We start from the raw sequence: 10,000 nt of genomic DNA on the forward strand, positions 1-10,000 counted from the left end.
GGCTCCGTTCAAATAGTTGCCATGGTTTCGAGATGTTTCCATGGAAATGCTAGCTGCCAATAAAATGAATTTGTGGAGGATCTTTGCAGCAGGTTGGCAGGAAGGTGAGAGCGATGCGGGAGAACGGGGGAAGAAGGGGAGAGCGGGGGAGACGGGGAGGGGGGGCACCTCACTCTGCTCATGCACAAGTCACTTGCATTGATGGGGGGGGGGGGGGGGGGGGGGGAATGCCATGCACCGGAAAGCAAAAAGGCACTGAGACCATTGCAGTCTAAATGTGTCGTCATGGTAACCGTGGCTTTACAACAGAGGGAGCAGGTAAGTACATACAGGAGTCTGGTTGATCACTGATTAATACGTGTGTGTGTGTGTGTGTGTGTGTGTGTGTGTGTGTGTGTGTGTGTGTGTGTGTGTAACGCATTAGCGGGACTCTTGACGCACATTTGTCTACGTGTTCACGAGTGTTTAAGATCACAATGTTTCATACTTTAGTACTTTAGCGGCTCCTTCAGAGGCTGAACAAGGCTTTTAACGTGACCCCCCTCCCCCCGGCGCTCCCCCCACATCTTCTGCCCCCCCCCCACACTCCTTCCTTCCTTCCTTCCTTCCGTCCTTGCACTCTTTGTCTCATACCATCACTTCCTTCTCTCTCTCTCTCTCTCTGAAGGACAGAGGTATTCCCACATTTCTCGGTCGCCATGGCAACGCTGCAGCAAGAAAGACAGAGGGGCCGCAAGAGGAAGGGGGTGGAGGGGTGGTGGGGGTGTTTGGTGGAGGGGAGATGGAGGTGGGGGGGGTGGGGGGGGGCTGGGGATGTGGAATGCTACTTTACTGATCATTGATTGTGTATTTCCCCCCTCTCACTGCACCCCCCAACCCTAACTCCTAACATAACACCCCCCAACCCAAACTCCTAACATAACACCCCCCCAACCCAAACTCCTGACATAACACCCCCCAACCCAAACTCCTAACATAACACCCCCCAACCCAAACTCCTAACATAACACCCCCCCAACCCAAACTCCTGACATAACACCCCCCAACCCAAACTCCTAACACCCCACAACCCAAACTCCTGACATAACACCCCCCCAACCCAAACTCCTAACATAACACCCCCCCAACCCAAACTCCTAACATAACACCCCCCAACCCAAACTCCTAACATAACACCCCCCCAACCCAAACTCCTGACATAACACCCCCCGACCCAAACTCCTAACATAACACCCCCCAACCCAAACTCCTAACATAACACCCCCCCAACCCAAACTCCTGACATAACACCCCCCAACCCAAACTCCTAACACCCCACAACCCAAACTCCTGACATAACACCCCCCCAACCCAAACTCCTAACATAACACCCCCCCAACCCAAACTCCTAACATAACACCCCCCAACCCAAACTCCTAACATAACACCCCCCCAACCCAAACTCCTGACATAACACCCCCCCAACCCAAACTCCTGACATAACACCCCCCCAACCCAAACTCCTAACATAACACCCCCCAACCCAAACTCCTGACATAACACCCCCCAACCAAAACTCCTAACATAACACCCCCCCACCCAAACTCCGAACATAACACCCCCCAACCCAAACTCCTAACATAACACCCCCCCACCCAAACTCCTAACATAACACCCCCCCAACCCAAACTCCTAACATAACACCCCCCAACCCAAACTCCTAACATAACACCCCCCCACCCAAACTCCTAACATAACACCCCCCAACCCAAACTCCTAACATAACACCCCCCAACCCAAACTCCTAACATAACACCCCCCAACCCAAACTCCTAACATAACACCCCCCAACCCAAACTCCTAACATAACACCCCCCAACCCAAACTCCTAACATAACACCCCCCAAACAAAACTCCTAACATAACACCCCCCCACCCAAACTCCTAACATAACACCCCCCAAACAAAACTCCTAACATAACACCCCCCAACCCAAACTCCTAACATAACACCCCCCAAACAAAACTCCTAACATAACACCCCCCCACCCAAACTCCTAACATAACACCCCCCAAACAAAACTCCTAACATAACACCCCCCCACCCAAACTCCTAACATAACACCCCCCAAACAAAACTCCTAACATAACACCCCCCAACCCAAACTCCTAACATAACACCCCCCCACCCAAACTCCTAACATAACACCCCCCAACCCAAACTCCTAACATAACACCCCCCCAACCCAAACTCCTAACATAACACCCCCCAACCCAAACTCCTAACATAACACCCCCCAACCCAAACTCCTAACATAACACCCCCCCAACCCAAACTCCTAACATAACACCCCCCAAACAAAACTCCTAACATAACACCCCCCCACCCAAACTCCTAACATAACACCCCCCAAACAAAACTCCTAACATAACACCCCCCAACCCAAACTCCTAACATAACACCCCCCAAACAAAACTCCTAACATAACACCCCCCCACCCAAACTCCTAACATAACACCCCCCAAACAAAACTCCTAACATAACACCCCCCCACCCAAACTCCTAACATAACACCCCCCAAACAAAACTCCTAACATAACACCCCCCCACCCAAACTCCTAACATAACACCCCCCAAACAAAACTCCTAACATAACACCCCCCCACCCCCAAACTCCTGACATAACACCCCCCCAACCCAAACTCCTAACATAACACCCCCCCAACCCAAACTCCTAACATAACACCCCCCCACCCCCAAACTCCTGACATAACACCCCCCCAACCCAAACTCCTAACATAACACCCCCCCAACCCAAACTCCTAACATAACACCCCCCAACCCAAACTCCTAACATAACACCCCCCCAACCCAAACTCCTGACATAACACCCCCCCAACCCAAACTCCTGACATAACACCCCCCCAACCCAAACTCCTAACATAACACCCCCCAACCCAAACTCCTGACATAACACCCCCCAACCAAAACTCCTAACATAACACCCCCCCACCCAAACTCCGAACATAACACCCCCCAACCCAAACTCCTAACATAACACCCCCCCACCCAAACTCCTAACATAACACCCCCCAACCCAAACTCCTAACATAACACCCCCCAACCCAAACTCCTAACATAACACCCCCCCACCCAAACTCCTAACATAACACCCCCCAACCCAAACTCCTAACATAACACCCCCCAACCCAAACTCCTAACATAACACCCCCCAACCCAAACTCCTAACATAACACCCCCCAACCCAAACTCCTAACATAACACCCCCCCAACCCAAACTCCTAACATAACACCCCCCAAACAAAACTCCTAACATAACACCCCCCCACCCAAACTCCTAACATAACACCCCCCAAACAAAACTCCTAACATAACACCCCCCAACCCAAACTCCTAACATAACACCCCCCAAACAAAACTCCTAACATAACACCCCCCCACCCAAACTCCTAACATAACACCCCCCAAACAAAACTCCTAACATAACACCCCCCCACCCAAACTCCTAACATAACACCCCCCAAACAAAACTCCTAACATAACACCCCCCCACCCAAACTCCTAACATAACACCCCCCAAACAAAACTCCTAACATAACACCCCCCCACCCCCAAACTCCTAACATAACACCCCCCAACCCAAACTCCTAACATAACACCCCCCCAACCCAAACTCCTAACATAACACCCCCCAAACAAAACTCCTGACATAACACCCCCCCACCCCCAAACTCCTGACATAACACCCCCCCACCCAAACTCCTGACATAACACCCCCCAACCCAAACTCCGAACATAACACCCCCCAACCAAAACTCCTAACATAACACCCCCCCACCCAAACTCCGAACATAACACCCCCCAACCCAAACTCCTGACATAACACCCCACCCCCAACCCAAACTCCTGACATAACACCCCCCCACCCCCAAACACCACCACCTCCTCCCTCCCATATGTATTCCCCTCTCTTCATTTGCATCCCTCTCTCTCTTCCGTCCTCCTTCTACTCGCGCCCTTCTCCCTGCGGTTTTAAAACTCAATCTCCACACAGTGCTGTCGTTGTTAACATTATTATTATTGGGTCATTTAACAGGCAACGTTGGTATCCAAGGCAACCGGGAGAAGTGGCACCGGTTCCTTGGTGAACGCCAATATAGACAAGCATCCATCAATATTCCGGCGACTCATTATCAGTCTAATGGCGAGGCCACTGCTGTCAGCTCGGACTATAAATAATGTCGTCTCATTAGACGCTGCCAGCGGTCCAATGCATAAACAGGACTGGTGTGTGTGTGAATGTGTGTGTGTGCACGATGCACACAACACCTGACATGTGCACAAGAAAGTGCTTTTGTTGCAAGGAATGCCGCACAAGCCCGGTGACTTAACAGGCGGCGGCAGCCGAGCTGAGGGGGCCGGCAGGAAGCTGCATCGGAGCCGGACTGAGGGGGCCGACTCAATAAACCAACTAGTGGAGTAAATAAGGCTCTTGCACTCCCTCCATAGGTGCACGACTGCAGGCTCTGCCCCCGTGTCTGCTGTCTGTATCTGTGGTTCACAGGCCGACACACACACACACACACACACACACACACACACACACACAGGCAACCCTGCAGGACCGCAGTGGCTGCTGCATGTCAGTACTCGGCTGTAGCTAATCGATGGATTGAAGACGCCGAGAGAGAGAGAGAGAGAGAGAGAGAGAGAGAGAGAGATTCACCTCAACCATTGCCTTCTTCGCCTTAAGTCATTACCGCAACTACTTGAATCGTTTAGTGCTGCAGCACAGGGATGAAGGGAGTGGTGGCGGGGGGCGGTGACCACGTACTGGAGCGAGAGTAGTACGAGTACACAATCACGAGGGGCGTGCACCATCGAGCCAGCCGTCTGCCTCACACGGGGCACCTTTGTGGGGGAACACACGGGGCACCTTTGTGTTAGCAGGAGAGCCGACTTCTGTTCTAGAAGAGCAGCGTGAGTTTTATATACGTCAATCATCTCACCCTTGTTAGCGACCTGAGAGGAGGCGGGATCCCACAGGGTCACCGTGCAAACAAAGAGCATTAGCTCAGGAGGTAGAGCGGGTTGGCTGGTAACTGCAAGATTGCCGGTTCGATCCCTGGCTCTAGCTGATCCCTAGCTGAGTGCCTGGTGTCCCTGAGCAAGACACCTCACCCTAATTGCTCCTGACAAGCTGGCTGTCGCCCAATACTGTAAAGGGCTTTGGATAAAAGCGCTATATAAATGAGGACCATTTACAAGAAGTCGCATGTTGATTGGCTCGTCTGCTGGACTGTGACGCATTCATAATGCCGTCGTGTTTGTTGCTGAATATCAGATTATTTCGAGATAGCGAGCTGCAAACAAAACAGTTTTCCTTTTTGTCGGACGCCGGGATTTGAGGAGCTCGTGTGGAAACGGATGCGAGGCCCGTCGGCGGGTCCAGACTGGAGCCGTGATAGCGTCAAATCAAAAGTCAGCATGCTGCGCCACAGAGAAGGCTCTGGCACCTTCTGCTTCTCCCTCTCTCTCTGGCTGGTGGACTAGTGTTACGTCGACGCCTCCACCGGTGTCTGACAGAACATATGCTCGCTCTCAGGGAAGAAAAAAAGGCATCTCTTCATGGATAGCTGTGCATGAAATAGCGTCCCTGGGTAAATCTCCCGGTATAAATTACATCTTGTGTTGTTTACTGGATTTTTTTTTTGACCTTCTCCTGGGACGACATATTCTCTGCTCTGTCTAACTGCTAAATCTGCTGTGTTACACACCTGCAGCTTGTATGTGAGACACCAGAAGTGTGTAGGTTACGGTTAAATGCGTCAGAAATGAGATCTCCCCGCGTGGTGAAATGAAACGGCCAGCACGTGTCGCCGTGCAGAGATCCGGCAAGAATCGATTTGTGGGAGCAAATCAGAATCAGCAAGTTATGGAAAGTGGTTTCTATGATGACAACAAAAAAGCAGCACTGGATTTCTGCTGAGCAGTCGAACGTGCTTCTTAAACCAGGCATTGCAGATCTAAAACACATCAACATTCAATTATTTTACCACAGGTTTGTTACGACACTTCTGAACTTCGTTTCAACCGAGACAACGATACTTCCCGAAGCCTAACAAAGTCATTTAGTCATGAATGAACCTACGTTGGAAGTTTATTTTTGAAAAGGTGATCCAATCACCTGACAATCGTTCTGCTCCTCCCAGGTACTACTCCGCCCCGTAAACAAACTAATCGTATATGGATCTGTGATTAGAATACAGTGAGTAGAAAAGATCCCGTTGGGATGCTGATTTCACCGACAGACGAGCATGTGTCCTTAATCTGTTAAACATTGATGATTTTCACACAACAGTGAGGGTTTGTGTCACCTTTAAATGGTGTGTGTGCCAGGAACAGCGTTGGCCATATGTTCCACTGGCATGCGTGGTTCGCTGCCGTGATACAGCATGCAGCATGTGTCATAGGTTGTACATCCTGTCTTCCCTCTCTCTCTGAGTCGCATTACCTCTCCCTGCAACCCGCGCTCTAATCAATAACTCATCTCTGGATGTCGATTCCCTCGACCCCCACAGGAAAACAAACGTCCTTCCACAGGACAAACAAAGCCAGGGGAGGATGAGTGGGGGAGAGGGAGGGAAGGGGAGGTAAAGAGGGAGGCAGATGATTGAGAAAATACTGTAAACCTGGTGAAATAGCTAATAACGGAGGGGAGGGGGAGGGAGGGAGGGACGTGGGGGAGGACAGGTGTAAAGAAGAGACGGCGAGGTGGTGAGGTGGAGGGAGAAGGATTGAAAGGGTAGCTATGGGATGGATGATTAGCCCCTGTCTCCAAGGTTACACTTTACAACTGTATCACTGCAGAACGGGAGGGGGGGAGGGGGGGTGACACGGACCGTTCATCACACCGGCTCAATGAAAGAATGACAGAAGCACCTTCTTTTTTCTGCCTCTGACCTTCACATCCAGGACTAATGCCAGCCTTGACCTCCTGACGACGCTCACCTTCCAAGAGTAACCACGGCGACGGAGGCGGCGCAAGCACCAGAGCAGAAACAGCGAGGAGGGGGAGGAGGGGGAGGAGGGTGACATGCGACGGGGCCCAGAATGGGAGAAACCACTTAGATCTCAGCCAACTGAAAGAATCGGCCTTTTCACCAGAAGTGGGGGCAGAAAACGGAAACTTGATTTGCCGCCCCTCATTAGAACTTCCCCTCCTCCCCATCCTTCCCCCTCCTCCCCATCCTCACCCCTCCTCCTCCCCCCAGCTTTTACTTCCCCCTCCCTTCAATCCCAACTCTTTTAAGAGAGCCAGCCAGGATCTCATGCAGTCTGTTCCCGTCTGAATGGCGTGCCGGCTGCTCTGCCCTTGAGTCTGTACATACTCGTGCTGCTGCCGTGGAAAGGAGAAATTGTTAGGTGGGTTTTCTTTTCTTGCATAATCTATTCAGGGCGAGAACAAACTTCAACCCTGGATGGCGTGGTCGCATGTGACGGAGGTGGCGTGGCATCAGCGATTGAAGACACTCGTGTTGCTGATAACCTTCGACGCAGCAGAGAACATGTTGCACGTTAAAGAAATAATATGCTAATGCAAACGACATAATGCTCATGCAGTTCAAACCTGGATGCTTGAACATGGATGGTGTGCAGACATCATGCAAAACAGGACAGTGCTTGTTTGCATTTTCTTCTTTTTGCTGCTGCTGCTGCTTCCACCCACACAAAGGCTGGAGGAGTAATACATAATGTGTAACTGGATTACAATAATCTGATTACAGAATTTACTGACTTTTTAGAGAGAGGGAGAGAAAAAAACAGAAAAGCTAAATTGATAGATTACCAGCTTTGGGGAAAAAAAGAATAAATGCTTTGCGGTTTACATGTAAAAGCAGTGTTCAGTTTTTAAATAGTGAATACGTTTATAAATGTAGGATGAAACTCACAGAACTTGGATTATTTTGGGATGTTTCAGTGTTGTGATTTTTCATGCAGGCAAAGGGGCAATAAAGCGATGATGTCACAGACCATGTGACTTGCAGGTCTCTCAGGTCTAGACATTTGGGTCTGGATCCGCTGATCCCGGTCTCCTAGAAACTACATTAGAAGAAACAGATTTCTTCCCAGATTTGTTTCTGCCAAATAAGTTTCCAATCAAGCCAAAAAAGAGCGTTGATTTATTTTAATTTCCCTCTATATTCAAATAATGTACAAAATGAGTTTATATGAAGCCAAATCATGATTTTTACTGAACATAACAGAGTAGTTTTGTTGCATTTTTGTTTCCCTTCATAACATAATTGAGAAAGCACATTAGTTGAATGGAAACCTAATTTTGTGATATTTAAAATTCACAACACAATTCATTAATAACTAGACTGGAATGTTTTTCTGTGAAGTCGTTAGTCAGCGAGTCTCAGCGTTCGAGGCCGAGTCATCGATAATGTTTCATTCCAGATTACATTATTGAGCAGTTTAAACCGTGCATTTTTAATATGGTGCATTGTCACAATAAAGACGCACACACACACACACATTCACACACACACCAATAACTGTAATCCTGAATCAGTTGCATTCACGAGCTGACCTCTCGGCAAACCCCCAGCCAGCACGAGCTAAGTGTTCACCGCAGGCAAAACATCATCCCACGCACAACGCACACACACACACACACACACACACACACACACACACACACACACACACACACACACACACACACACACACACACACACACACACACACACACACACACACACACACAGGCAGACGTGGGATGCAAGCGTAGGTCAGCCTCGTGGGTCGCGATACACACCCTGCAGCCAGCCGGTCCACAGCCTCGGTGTCAAATCAGCTTTAACACACTGACACAATGCCCTGGAAACACACACACACACACACACACACACACACACACACACTGCTGCAACACTGAGGAGAAAACAGATGCTGACTGAACGAACAGGAGGCTCTCCGACGTGCACGTGGAAGGCTGTGCACGTCGAAGAGCCGATGACCCGATGACCCGCAGGTTCCATGCCGGTTGGACTCCGGTGATTTCCGGTAACCGTTAACAGTCCCGCAGTAACAAATGAGAACCCCAACCGCACTTTGGATTTTGTGAAAAAACGTTATTTTTATTTCATAAATTTCTCAGTATGGCACATAAACAGAGAATGTCCTGGAAAAGATTTGGCACAGAACCTTGAAGCAGAACAAACCACCCTCCTCTCACACACACACACACACACACACACACACACACACACACACACACACACACACACACACACACACACACACACACACACACACACACACACACACACACACACACGTTCCTCCATGTTAATACGTACATATCTGTGGTTATAACAGGTTAAACACAGTCTGAAGAAACAATCACAAGAACAGCCACAGTAATATTGCAGAAGAAAAACGGGAAACAAAGAAGCAGATGGAGGCCATGTTTAATTGAACAGGAAGGAAATATCAGAAGCTTGGTTTGTTGTTGGGCTTGTTTTTGCCATTTTCCTGAGAGGGCGAATCGGGAAGTGTGTGTGTGTGTGTGTGTGTGTGTGTGTGTGTGTGTGTGTGCGGAATAGAGGGGTTAATGCAGAATCACAAGTTGACATCTAGCTGCAGGGGGTGAAAAACGGCCGAGAGAGGAAGGACGGTGGGAGGGGTGAGACAGGAAGCATGAGGTAGATAGAGAAGAGAGGAGGAGGAGGGGGGGAGGAGGGTGGAAGGGGCATGAGAAGGGGGAGAAAAGGGGGGAGGGAAGATGGGAGGCATATTCCTGTGAGCGAGCGAGTGTGCGTGAGTCAGAGAGAGAGAAAGGGAGGGAGGGAGAGGCTTTAGCTACATTTCTTAAGGAGAGGGTGAGGAAAGGCGGGGAGGCGGGAGAAGTCAGCTGTGCTCCTCCTCCGCCTCCCCCCGGGTCGGGGGACGGCGAGGAGTCACTCCCCCTCAGGCGCTGGGTGACATATA

The sequence above is a fragment of the Eutrigla gurnardus genome, assembly GCF_963514095.1.
Source record: "Eutrigla gurnardus genome assembly, chromosome: 20".
NCBI classification, from domain to species: Eukaryota; Metazoa; Chordata; class Actinopteri; order Perciformes; family Triglidae; genus Eutrigla; species Eutrigla gurnardus.